Genomic DNA, 13,294 nt, shown 5'->3' with positions numbered 1-13,294 from the left:
CCAGGTCCAACCATTTGGCTAGGAATTTCATAAATTCATTCTTTTTAATAGCTGAGTAGTACTCCATTGTGTAAATGTACCACATTTTCTGTATCCATTCCTCTGTTGAGGGGCATCTGGGTTATTTCCAGCTTCTGGCTATAATAAATAAGGCTGCTATGAACATGGTGGAGCATGTGTCCTTCTTACCAGTTGGAACATCTTCTGGATATATGCCCAGGAGTGGTATTCTGGGATCCTCCAGTAGTCCTATGTCCAATTTTCTGAGGAACTGCCAGATTGATTTCCAGAGTGGTTGTACAAGCTTGCAATCCCACCAACAACGGAGAAATGTTCCTTTTTCTCCACATCCTTGCCAGCATCTGCTGTCACCAGAATTTTTGATCTTAGCCATTCTGACTGGTGTGAAGTGGAATCTCAGGGTTGTTTTGATTTGCATTTCCCTGATGATTAAGGATGCTGAACATTTTTCAAGTGCTTCTCTGCCATTCGGTATTCCTCAGGTGACAATTCTTTGTTTAGCTCTGAGCCCCAATTTTTAATGGTGTTATTGGATTTTCTGAAGTCCACCTTCTTGTGTTCTTTATACATATTGGTTATTAGTCCCCTATCCGATTTGGGATAGGTAAAGATCCTTTCCCAACCTATTGGTGGCCTTTTTGTCTTATTGACGGTGTCTTTTGCTTTACAGAAGCTTTGCAGTTTCATGAGGTCCCATTTGTCCATTCTCAATCTTACAGCACAAGCCATTCCTGTTCTATTCAGGAACTTTCCCCCTGTGCCCATATCTTCTATGCTTTTCCCCACTTTCTCCTCTATAAGTTTCATGGTCTCTGGTTTTATGTGGAATTCCTTGATCCACTTAGATTTGACCTTAGTACAAGGAGATAGGAATGGATCAATTCCCATTCTTCTACATGTTAACCGCCAGCAGTGTCAGCACCATTTTTTGAAAATGCTGTCTTTTCTCCACTGGATGGTTTTAACTCCCTTGTCAAGGATCAAATGACCATAGGTGTGTGGGTTCATTTCTGTGTATTCAATTTTATTCCATTGGTCTACTTGTCTATCGTTATACCAAGACCATGCAATTTTTGATCACAATGCTCTGTAGTACAGCTTTAGGTCAGGCTACCAACAACAATTTTTAAAAAACCTTCTGAGGGATGGAATTACAAGCTTGTACCAAATCTGGTCAACTTTTGTATGTATTTCCACCAGAGGTTCTTTTATCCTGGAGAACAGTTTTTGCTATCCTAGGTTTTTTGTAATTCCAGATGAATTTGCAGATTGCCCTTTCTAATTCATTGAAGAATTGAGTTGGAATTTTGATGAAGATTGCATTGAATCTGTAGATTGCATTTGACAAGATAGCCATTTTTACTATATTGATCCTGCCAATCCATGAGCATAGAAGATCTTTCCATCTTCTGAGATCTTCTTTAATTTCTTTCTTCAGAGACTTGAAGTTCTTATCATACAGATCTTTTACTTCCTTAGTTAGAGTCACACCAAGGTATTTTCTATTGGTTTTTACTCTTGTGAACAGTGTTGTTTCCCTAATTTCTTTCTCAGCCCATTTCAAAAGACCAAGTCAGAATCAGTGTCAATCTCTTTCTCCCTCCAGATCAGGATGTTAGTTAGCTCTTAGCTGTTGCTCTAGCACTAGGCCTGCCTGTCTGCGGCCATACTTCCAACCATGATGACCTTGGACTCTATGAAACTCTAAGCAAGCCCTCAGTTAAAAGCTTCATTGTATCTTACATTGTTTGTAGTATTTCATCACAGTAATAGAACAGTGACTACCACAGGCAGGAAAGAGTTTCTCTCAGCTTACAGTTATAGACCATCATGAACTGAAGTCAGCGCATGACGCCATGGTGGAGCCCTGCTTACAGGCTTGCTCCTCATGGCTTGTTCAGCCTGCTTCCTTACACCACAGGACCACCTGCCAAGGCAACCCACTTCTTGCAGTGGGCTTAGCCTTACCACATCAATCCTTAAACAAGAAAATGCCCGGCAGACTTGCCTACAGGCGAATATTAGACAATTATTTCAAACACCTCATGAGGAAGCTACATCTTTTTTATATTTCTTTTCAGGAACTTCCATGTTGTTTTGCCTGTGGCTCCACCAATTTACATTCTTGCTTGGAGTGCACACAGATATCCTTTGTGAGGCAGTGGACTGTGTCACCAGAGGACCATGACAACCAGTGACATTGCATAGAGTTTTCTATTGTGATGGGGTATCTAACTAGGCTCTAAGTGATTAGCCAATGAGCTTCCCTCCAATTCTGTGAAAGATATTCAATCTCTGGTTCACCCAGAGTAAGACTTGTGCATTTTCATCTACCCTGAATAAAACAGTTTAGACAAGCAAGGACTGTCTTCTTCATCAAAGACCTGAAGGGTGTGGGGGACAGTGGGCTGTGGGGGGATGGGGATGGCGGGGGTAAGGCTTAGACACACAGAGCTGTGGTTAAGTCTCCTGTAGAGGACCCCTCTTCTAGCCCCTCCATAGTCCTGGCACTCACCTGGAGCTAAGCTGAATTCCCCACACTGGGTTCATATATGGCTACTGGCTCCTGTTCCCAACTACTTGAAGTTCCCAGTGGTATCTGCATACACAAGCGGATTGGGACCACCATTTTCAACTCATCATGGTTCCCAGGAGCTTCTGGGTGCATAGGACTCCCCCTCCCCCCAACCCTGCTGTTTTCAGCCAGAGAAACACAGGCTGGGCCCCCTATCTGAGACTGTTTCAGACTTCCCTGAGCAATGTGGCTCAGCACCCCAGGGGCTAGGAAGAAACACAGCCTAATATCCCTGAGTTTTGCCTTCCCCAAGTGGCACGTTGGTGGCATTCCTGACCCCCAGAGGGAAGGCAGAGACACAGAATGATGCCTTTACTGTATGCTGTCAGCAGGGCCTGATCTCTCTGCTCTGTTTTTGATATCTGTGCTCACAGGTATGGGGTATGAGGCAGAATGTCACTGTGGTTGATTTGCACTTCCTTGGTACTTAGGAATAACAAACCCTTATCATAGAAATTAACATTTAGAGTCCTACTTGCTATCACGTGCCACCATACATCCTAATAGATTTATTAGTTGGTATGTTAAATGACTTTTTTTAATAGGAATTTCTTTCTTAGAGCTGCTATTGTGGCAATATCATAACCAAAGTAACTTTGGAAGGAAAGTTTATTTGACTTATACTTCCACAACACAGCTCATCATGGAAGGAATCTGGACAGGAACTCAAACAGTATAGAAATCTGGAGACAGGAGCTGATGCAGAGGCCACTGAGGAATGCTGCTTACTGGCTTGCTCCTTATGGTTTGCTCAACCTAATTTCTTATAGAACCTAGGACCACCAGGCAAGTGACGGCCCCACCCACAATGGGCTGGGCCCACATCCATCAATCTAATTAAGAAAATGTCCTATAGGTGTACCAACAGCATGATTTTGTGTTGGCATTTTCTCCATTGAGGTTCCCTCCTCTCAGATAACTTCAGCTGGTGCCAACTTGACATTAAGTTAGCCAGCAGAGAATTGTTATGGCCAAAAGTTACTTTTCCAATGAAAGCAGTGATTCAGTGAGTTCATGTCCCTGGAGTTCCCTGACATCAGCAAGTTGCCATCATCAGAACCCCCTTAGCAAATGCTCTCAACAGAACATTCTTTGAATCAGTGGCCAAAGTGGTGTTCCCCTAACAGCCAGAAGACCAGGACCACCAATCTGATCTGCTTGTAGAAGTCACTCTCTAACTCACTTGCAAACATCTGCAGCTTCATAGCAATCCATGCAGCAACCTTTCCTTTGAAACCTTCAAAACCACTACAAGAACAAACCTGAGAGCTGAGATTGACCTGAATTAATCTTGTGGTGAAAAAATAAACAGAGAGTAGTACTTCCTCCATCTCTGGTCCACGAAGAGATCAGCAAGCCGCTTTAAAAGTGAACATACAATGCAAAATCAAACCTCAGGAAAGAAATCAGTTGAAACAATTTGTCCTTAGTCAGGAACTCTTTCTTGAATGACTGGAGGACTTTTCCGGATGTCGGCTGGTCCATTTCTCCAGCTGTGAATATGTGATATTTACTGGCAGTTGATGATAGATGAGAGGCTTCATTCAATGTTTCAAAAGATTTTAAATCTCACAGATGAGAACATAGGCAAACCCAAGGATGAGGTGATATATCTTTTAAATTGATTCTTACAACTACTGCATCATAATGTCACTCTGTTGGGTTGGTTATTTATCTTGGTGCACTGGTTGTAGCTGTGTATCGTGCCGTGGTATCTTTTTCAAATATAAAAGATGAAAAACTTCTTCATTACAATCTACAGCTACAAAAACCTCCAGCAAAGTGGCTGGAGGCTCAGTGGTGGAGCATTTGCCTGCCGAATATGTCCAAGGCCCCAGACTCTAGCATCAGCAACACAAACAACATCAATAACAACAAGCCAACAACAAATGAACCATACAAACTACACACTGTTGGGCTGTAGAGGGAGAGAGTAAACTTAAATAATTTGCTGTTACAGAAACGGTAGTTAAGCACCTCAGGTAACTATTACTGTCGTGAGATCCAAAGCACACAAAGATAATAATCAAAATATGGTTCTGAATACAATTTAATGTTTGTTATAATATTAACCGACAAGTAATACACAAATTTGGTAGATACCAGGGAACTTAATACATGTTCATGTCTTTCCTTCTCTCTACCAAAAGAATTATGAAAGAGAGAAAGAGAGAGAGAGAGAGAGAGAGAGAGAGAGAGAGAGAGAGAGAGAGAGAAAAGACATCAGCTTTTTTCCCCTGAGTTCTTCTGGGTCAGGCCAACTTGAAACTCACTGTATGCTGAGGATGAATTTCTGCTTCCCACATGTCTACCTGTAGAGTTCTGAGATTACAGACACGAGTCACCATACCTACACAGTGCTAGGAATTTAAACAAGGGCTTTGTATATACTAGCTAGGTAAACACTCCACCAACGGTGATACATCCCAACCTGTAAAATGCCACATTTTACAGAAAAGAAAAGAAACGAAAAGGAAAGGAAAGGAAAGGAAAGGAAAGGAAAGGAAAGGAAAGGAAAGGAAAGGAAAGGAAAGGAAAGAGAAAAGGAAAGAAAAAAGAAAAGGCAGGTACATTTCTAGATAGTAGGCAACAACTTTATTACTAACCTGAGATAAGAGTTGGTATCTGGTTTTATTACCACAATTGTTGCTCTGCAAGGAGAGAAAAATAATTAAAGCTTAAAATAATATGAAAAGTGAAGCCAGCTGACAATCGTATGGAGAAGGAAGCATCTGGTTTGGACTCAGGAAAAAGCCCACTCAGATAGAGCCCCCCTTCTCCCCGCACGCCATGGGTCACCTTGGGTGAAGGAGACTGGGTTGGCTGGAGGAAGAAAAGGCCCAGGAGCTGTCTTCCTGCAGACTTCCAAGAGAACAGAAAGAAATGCCTGGATTCCAGTCAGCTTTGCTGAGTTCTTGGAGAGGACCTTCATGCCTACAAAGGGAAAGGTGAAACCTGAAGATACAGCTCCAAGTGACAAGGCTTGCTCTGAGGCTATGATAGCTGATGAAGAATTATGTTCCTCTTAAAGGCAATAAGAAAGACCCGGAAGAAAAATGAAGACTTAGGTACTCACAAAAGACTACCGCTTGCTTTCTTCCTGCTTCATTCTGAATATTGTCCAAAGATCAAGAGTGAATCACCGGGCTTGTCCACTGGGAATGTAGCAAGGAAATTGGGTGAGATGTGGTCTGAGCAGACAGCCCAAGATAGACCACCATGTGAAGAGAAGGCAGCTGAACTAAAGGAAGAATGAGATACAGGATATTGCATGCCTTGAGAGGGCAGAGGTGATGCAAGATACAAAGGCCCTAGTGGGCCAGGAGGCTCAAGGAAGAATGAATAGATGAAGAAGGGGAGGAAGAGGAGAAGGAGAGGAGAAGATGGAGGAGGAAGAGGAAAAGGAGGATGTAGAAGAAGAAGGAGGAGGAGGATGCTAAAGAGAGGGGAGGAGGAAGAGGAGGAGCAGGAGGAGGAGGAGAAAATGAGGCAGAGGAAAACCAAATGGTTAGTCTGCGATTCCCATGGAACTTGTGGAGGCCCAGTTACCTATTTCATTACAAATGTGAACCTTAAGTACGGCTTAACACTGGCTTCTCTATAAATATCATGCAGTTTTTTGTTTTGTACAGGATCCCTACCTACTTCAAGGCTCAGGAAACAGTATTGAAGAAGCTATGGAAAGAGTGAGTGTAAAAACCTGATGAATGGTGAGGAATACTGTGAGAGGCTGGCCTCTGAACACACCATGGCTGTTACACACACACATTCACAGCAGCTGTGTTTACCCATGCAAGCCCTTCACAAGATCCAGAGAGTTAAACTTTCCATTGTGGAGGGGGAGGGATTCTCAATACCCCAACCCCATCCCTTGCTGAGTTGCTAATGGCAACTGATAAAAGCTAAAGGACAGAGAGCCACTTTTCTTTGAGAAAGGTGGCCATTGGCAGGTTTCCCACGCCCCTTTGTATGCCCAGCAGGCATGCACGAATACAGGCAGCACCAGTTGGACTTAGTGGGTGATTTTATTAAACAACATGAAGTTGGGAGGGATACAGGAGACTTGTTGAGGGAAGGGTGTTGATCGAAGCGTATGGAAGACAGGCTAGGGGCAGGAGGTGATGGTGGTAAGGCTAGAGGGAGTAACCAAGGAATGACTACAACTAAGATACATTGTATACACGTATGAATGGATTTTATTGAATGTTATCAGGATGTAGCTCAGTAGTGGGTGCTTGCAGTGCTAACTTAATATTCACAAGGTCCTGAGTTCAATCCCTAGTACTGTGGTAGAGAAAGAAGTTTTCAATACAGTCTGTAGCTCCCCTCCCCCCAGGGTTTGTTTATGTGTTCATTTGTTTGTTTGAAGCAGTTTCTCTGTCATCAAGCTAGGCTTACGCTCACACAGATCCCCCTGCTCCTGCCTCCTTGGTGATGCAGTAATGGTTACTCCACCACCATCTGCAAGCTGGAGGTTTTTTGGAGGCTACTATATACTTAGATTTTTTTTAAAGTTTTGATGTTGATTGTTCATAAATACTTAGTAGTTTCTTTAATGACTTGGATGTGGTAACATGGCCAACTTCATAGGCATTCATACTACTAGTATCTCCTTTATAAGGATGTTTGTAATAAAATTGTGAACATTAAAATATAAAAAATATAACTAGAGACCATCATGAATAATGTACATACTAGTTTATAAACACAAGGTAAAATGTGAGGTGTGACATCACTGCTTTTCTTTGCATCCTCCACTCTTTCTCCTTGCTCTGTTCCTCCTTTATATAACCTCATAGAAGTAAGGAAGGGAAGAAAGGAAGGAGGGAGGGATGGAGAGGGGGAAAGAGGGAGTGAGAGAGGGGTGGAGGGGTGGATGGAGGAAGAGATGGAGGTAAATGGAGGAGGGAAGGGAAAGAGGAAACCCACAAACACTGTAATAACAAAAGAATTATTCAGGGGCTCATGGTATCAACACTGTTCTCACAATAATGTATTCATTGTGAAACCATCTAAACATGTTTTCAAACATTGTTATACAATAGTCTCATCATTTCCCTCCAATCTTTAAAGCCACTAAGAACTGATAGACCTCCCTTGCATTCTAACATACTGTTCAACCCAAAACATTCCAAATCTGTGGAAGTGAAAACGAAAAACAAAATAAAACACAACATAGCCCGAGTTCTGCAAGAGAACCCAGTTTAAAGAAAAGGTAATTCAAAATTCCTGATACTTATTCAGTCTGCAGAAATCAATTGAAAGGGTGGGAAGGATCAGGGGTTCAAGGCCTTTGAGAGACATTGCCTCAAAAAGCCAAAGGAATAAAAACTACTTGCACCTTTGTGCCTATGTTACCCAGAACTAATAGTGTCTCACTTGGATCCCCTGAGTGGCAGCTGTCACTCAGTTGAAATCTGAGTTTCTCTATGGGCCTTACAGGAGAGAGTGTCATCATGGTACCCCTGGGGTTGTTATGGTGGATGTGAAGAGAACATCTACTTCATCCCTCAGCAGTGCTGTGAGAATGTCAGGGAGACCACATGGTGTGCCCTTACTGAACGTATTGCCTGATCAACATAACCTTCTTAGATAACAGTCGCCTGTCCATACTTTACCAAAACAAAGCCTGAGACAGAGTGTGAAGAACATAAGAAAAAGAACAGTACACAGAATTAAACCTAGGAGAGAAATGGAGAAAGTGGGCAGAATGACACAGGCACACATTTACAAAGCACCTGCCTTGCTCTGGAAACAGACCGAGTCAGATATGATTGGCCAGAGCAGTGGTTCTCCTCCTTCATAATTGTGACTCTTTAATACAGTTCTTCATGGCCTGAACCATAAAATTATTTCCATTGCTACTTCTTAACTGTAATTTTGCTACCGTTATGAGTCTTAATGTAAATATCTGATATGCAGGGTATCCTGTACAGGGGTTGTGACCCACAGGTTGAGAAAGAACCACTGACATTGTGGTTGACAAAGCTGAGGCTTTCAGTGCATTCTAAACACGTGATATGCAAAAAATTAAAATTATGAAGCTGCAGAAACTCCATGATTACAGAGGCATTATAAGATCCTCCTCTTTAAAAAAGATTTTAAAAGTGGTGATGTGTGGTACAGAAAATGTTCTCAAAAGAATGTGATGGCCGTGGGGGTAAAACTACCATTCTAGGAGCTGAAATAAAGATGGTCACTATTTCTAAGCTCCCATGGGCTAGCACCACCTCTCTGTCTCTGTCTCTCTCTCTCTGTCTCTGTCTGTCTGTCTGTCTGTCTGTCTGTCTCTGTCTCTCTCTCTCTCTCTCTGTCACACACACACACACACACACACACACACACACACACACACACACACACACACACACACACACATACCTATGCACTTATTTCTCACTCTGGGGCTTTTTGTTTTACAGATGTGGGTGTTTTTTGGGTTATTTGGGTTATTTTTATAAGGAGACAGGGTCTGTTATGTTCTTCCCACCTAATCCCTGACCTCAAACCATCCTCCTGCCTCAGTTTCCTGAGTAGCTGAATCTACAGCACACACCACCACGTTTGGGCATTTCAGACAGATGAGAGTACTTTTCTACCTAGTGCTTTCTTGACAAACGTTTACTTTTATTTTTGTTTAGCTTTGCTTTTCTGAGATAGGGTTGAGCTTCATAGTCCTGACTTTGGATCAGGCAGACCTTGACATTGTTGGTGAACGTTTTCTTCCTAATGTGTAGTTTGCCAATTTGTCCTATTGGCTATGCCCTTTGTCTTATAGAAGCTTTTCAGTTTCTTGTGGCCCATTTATAAATTTTGATGTTAGAGTCTGAGCTATTGGACTTCTGTTTATGACATTTGTCCCCATTCCCATGAGTTTGACGGTCTTTCCTGCTTTCTCTTCAGTTAGATTCAGTGAATCTGGTTTTATGTTGAGTTCTTTAATTCACCTGGCCTTGAGTATTGTGCCAGGTGACAAATATGCATCTACTTTCATTTTTCTACATACTTACTCCAAGTTAGACCAGCGACATTTATTGAAGATGTTTCTTTTTGCATTGCATATTCATGACTTTGTCCATGATCAAGTGTCCATAAGTCTAGTTTAATTTCTCGGTCTTCAAATCATTTCTTTTTCTATTTTAAAACACTTTAATCTTACATTTCAAATGTTAGCTATTTTTCCGGTTTTCTGCCTAAAACCCACTTACCTCATGCCCCTTTGAACTGCTTCTATGAGGGTGCTCCACCACACAGTGCTCTCTTGCTAGCCTAGCATTCCTATACACCGGGGCATGGAGCTTTTAAAGGACCAAGGGCCTTTCCTCCCATTGATGTCCAACATGGCTGTAATCTGGCACACATGTGCCTAGAGCCTTGGGCCAGTCCATGTGTGATTGATGGTTTAGTCCCTGGGATATCTAGGGGATATGGTTGGTTGATATTGTTGTTCTTCCTATGGTTGCAAACCCCTATAGTTCATTCAGTCCTTTCTCCAACTCTTCCACTGGGGACTCTATGCTCATTCCAAAGAGGGGCTGCAAAAATGTGCCTTGGTATTTGTCACTCTCAGGTGGAGCCTCTGAGTAGACAACTGTAGCAGGCTCCTCTCAGAAAGCACTTATTGGCATCTTCCATAGTGTCTGGCCTTGGTGTCTGTATGTGGGATGGATCTCCAGGTGGGGAAGGCTCAGGATGGCTTTAGCTTCATTCTCTGCTCCACACCTTATCTCCACATTTCCTCCTTTGTTTGCTGGCCTAAAGGGTCCTGGATCCACCAACAAGGGGCTTACTCTATAGAGGCTCAATTTTACCAAGAAAAGGATTGTTGCAGAATCATACCATGGAACCAAGAAGTTCAACTACAGTATCTTAGGTCCAGCAGACCTGAGCTATCTGGGGAAAGGAAGCAGTATGCAGTGTCACACAGCTCTCTCTGAGGCAACTGTTAGGACTGGAATAGGGATGTTTGTTTGTTTGTTTGTTTGTTTGTTTATTATAAGGCAGAGTTGGTACATGCCTGCAATCCTAGCACTCAGAAGGTTTTTAAAAAGTTGTTGTAGTTAGTATTCCTGATGTTTCTATTGGTTTTGTTTTGAAATCTCCCAGCTCTTTGCACTGGAGGCAGAAAATTAAGCCCATGCTCTGTACAGTCCTATCATTCATGTTAATCAGTGATTTTATTCTTAGCAACCACTCCTCAGATGATCTCATTACTCACTTTCAAATAAGGAAAACAGTCATACAGACATTAGTTAACTTGTATGATCTCATGTAACCAACTCATCATGACTGTAGAGTGGCATCCCAATCTTTGGAATACCCAAGCTTCTATTTTTGAGATGACAGACCTCTGTGGAAGACTCCATTAGCTGACAGAGGACCTGGAATGGCTGCCACCTGAAGGCCAAGCCTTCCCTTCCAGGGTCTCTGAAGCCTGAGGCAGAGGTCAGCCAATAACACAGGAAAACTTGGCCACAGCTGGTTCAGGTCTGTATTTTGGGTGAGACCTGAGACCTGGATGAACAGAGGTCTCCTGAGTTCTGGTAAAGGTGAGCACAAACACTTAGACTTGAGGAGAATATTGGATCTTTGGGATTTGTTAGTATTCCTGCTGTTTCTACTAATTTTAGTTTGAACTCTCCCAGCTATTTGCACTGGACCCAGAAAATTAAGCCCATACTCTGTACAGTCCTATCATTCATGTATTTATTGTAATCAACACAGTCATCAATAGTAAACTAAGTATATTGGTTCATGGTGATAGTCTACTCTACTAAAATAAATGATTTGGACTGATTAACAATTTCTAGTGATTGTGTGAGTACAGGAACACATAAGAAGATATTTAACTGAGAATTAGTAAGTAGTTGCCCCTTTTTCTTAATCCATACATTGTAATATGTAAAGACAGAGTTATTTTGAAAACAAGACATCTGGAAAAAAAAACTTTCCGCGAGCACATATTCAGCAAAAGTTTAAAGTACAAACCTGAACAGAATTATGACAATGACATCTGGTCCCTACTCTTAGATCAGTCTGCTGACAAGACTTTGAAGGATATTCAACATGAGCCTAGGGAATCACAGTTTGTGCATCTTCACGAAGTCATTTCAAAAGATTTCAAAGTAAAACTGAAGTGCTTAAGAAAGCATGGAAAAATTGTTTCCCCAAGGAAGAAATCCTACCTCACTTCTCTAAGGAAATAGCAAGATTGAAGGTAATTCTAATTTTTAAATCAGTATATGTCCTTTGAGTGCAAAGATGCAACTGTGAGCCCACATCTGCAGAGCTTAAGAATGTCTAGACAACAGGATCTCAGCGTTGAACATGTCCTGCATCTTCTTCACACCCTCAGTCCCAGCTGCATCCTTGTCCTTGATCATTAAAGCTCTAAGGATACAGGTGTAAAATTCTGGGATCCTGTGACCCTGAGATTCTGGGTGTGTCGCAGTTCCTGGGAGTCAAGTTGCCTGTGAGACTCTAAGATTCTTGTGTGACTAACACCTGGGATTCTGGGATCCTGGGATCCTAAGATCCTGGTCGTGATAGAGTGAGTGCGTGGTAGTGGAGCCTCCTCTGTGGGCTGTGGGACTGTCCACTGTGTTTGTACCTAAGGTAGACAAGTGCTAGAGTAAACATATGCAAGAAATGATGCCAGCAGTCCTGGGAGAGATGGTGACAAACTAAGACTTTTAAGTCTCATCATCCAGATCAGAGGGGTAGAGGCTATGGCTCTTCTTGGTTGTTTGTCATGCCACTGAGCAGCCATCTCCTTATGTATTGTCCCTGATGCAGATGCTGCATGACAATCTGTAGATGCACAAGAATCTAAACTAGCTGATACTCAGTGCAATCTACACTTGTCAGTTTTATCATCTTGTGGTATTAGGATATTTGATCTCTTTGTCTATTTTTACTTGCTGTAAAAGGAGCCTAGGGCAGCTCCTCATAACTCTCTGTGAGTGCTCAGCATAGCACATTCCTGGTTTGGTAATGTTTTCAATTGCAGGGTTAATCTGACCACTTACACTAGGATTTGTAGAGGCATATAGCACTTAACTATATAACAACCTTTCTAGGGGTCAACTGACTGCAGACTTATAACAGCCACGTTCCTCTTTTGGTCCTCTACTTAAGCTTGTCTTAAACTTGAAAAATCCTAAAAGTTACTCTCAAGACTTATTGTCCCCAAATGACAGATGAGTCTGACTTGCTGTGTCCCTTTCAAGTCAGGTAACAATGATGATTTATAGGCTATGTAGTATATAAATTGCCTTGAATCTGCACTAGCTCCATTATGTTCATAGCAGCCTTAATTATGATAGCCAGTAGCTGGAAAGAACCAAGATGTCCATCAACAGAGGAATGGATACATAAAATACGGTACATTTGTACAATGAAGAACTAGTCAGCTATTAAAAAGAATGAATTCATGATATTTTTAGACAAATGGATGGATCTGTAGGATATCATCCTGAGTAAGGTAATCCAATCACAAAAGAACACATATGACATGTACTTGCTGATAAGGGGATATTAGCCCAGAACCTTGGAATACCCAAGATACAAAACGCAAAGCATACAAAACTCAAGAAAAAGGAAGACCAAAGTGAGGATACTTTGATCCTTATTAGAATGAGGAACAAAATACCCATGAAAGGAGTGACAGCAACATAATGTGAAGCAGAGACTGAAGGA

At 42.0% G+C, this 13,294-nt stretch overlaps 1 protein-coding gene across 2 annotated transcripts in view; it reads left to right on the top strand.

Annotated features, from left to right (window-relative positions):
• Gm32966 (predicted gene, 32966) overlaps positions 1 to 13,294 on the top strand; it is a 172,925-nt gene that overhangs the window by 107,804 nt on the left and 51,827 nt on the right. Inside the window, exon 4 of one of the 2 annotated variants that reach the window (XR_383047.4) lies at positions 2,103 to 2,164. The exons of the other annotated variant lie outside the window; for it this stretch is intronic. The gene's annotated coding sequence lies outside the window, so the exon portion shown is untranslated. Of the gene's footprint in view, positions 1 to 2,102; positions 2,165 to 13,294 lie in introns of those variants that run through there. 2 annotated transcript variants of the gene reach the window in all.

Source organism: Mus musculus, chromosome 14 (genome assembly GCF_000001635.26).
Source record: "Mus musculus strain C57BL/6J chromosome 14, GRCm38.p6 C57BL/6J".
Lineage (NCBI taxonomy): Eukaryota > Metazoa > Chordata > Mammalia > Rodentia > Muridae > Mus > Mus musculus.
This window is presented reverse-complemented; position numbering and strand designations above follow the sequence as displayed.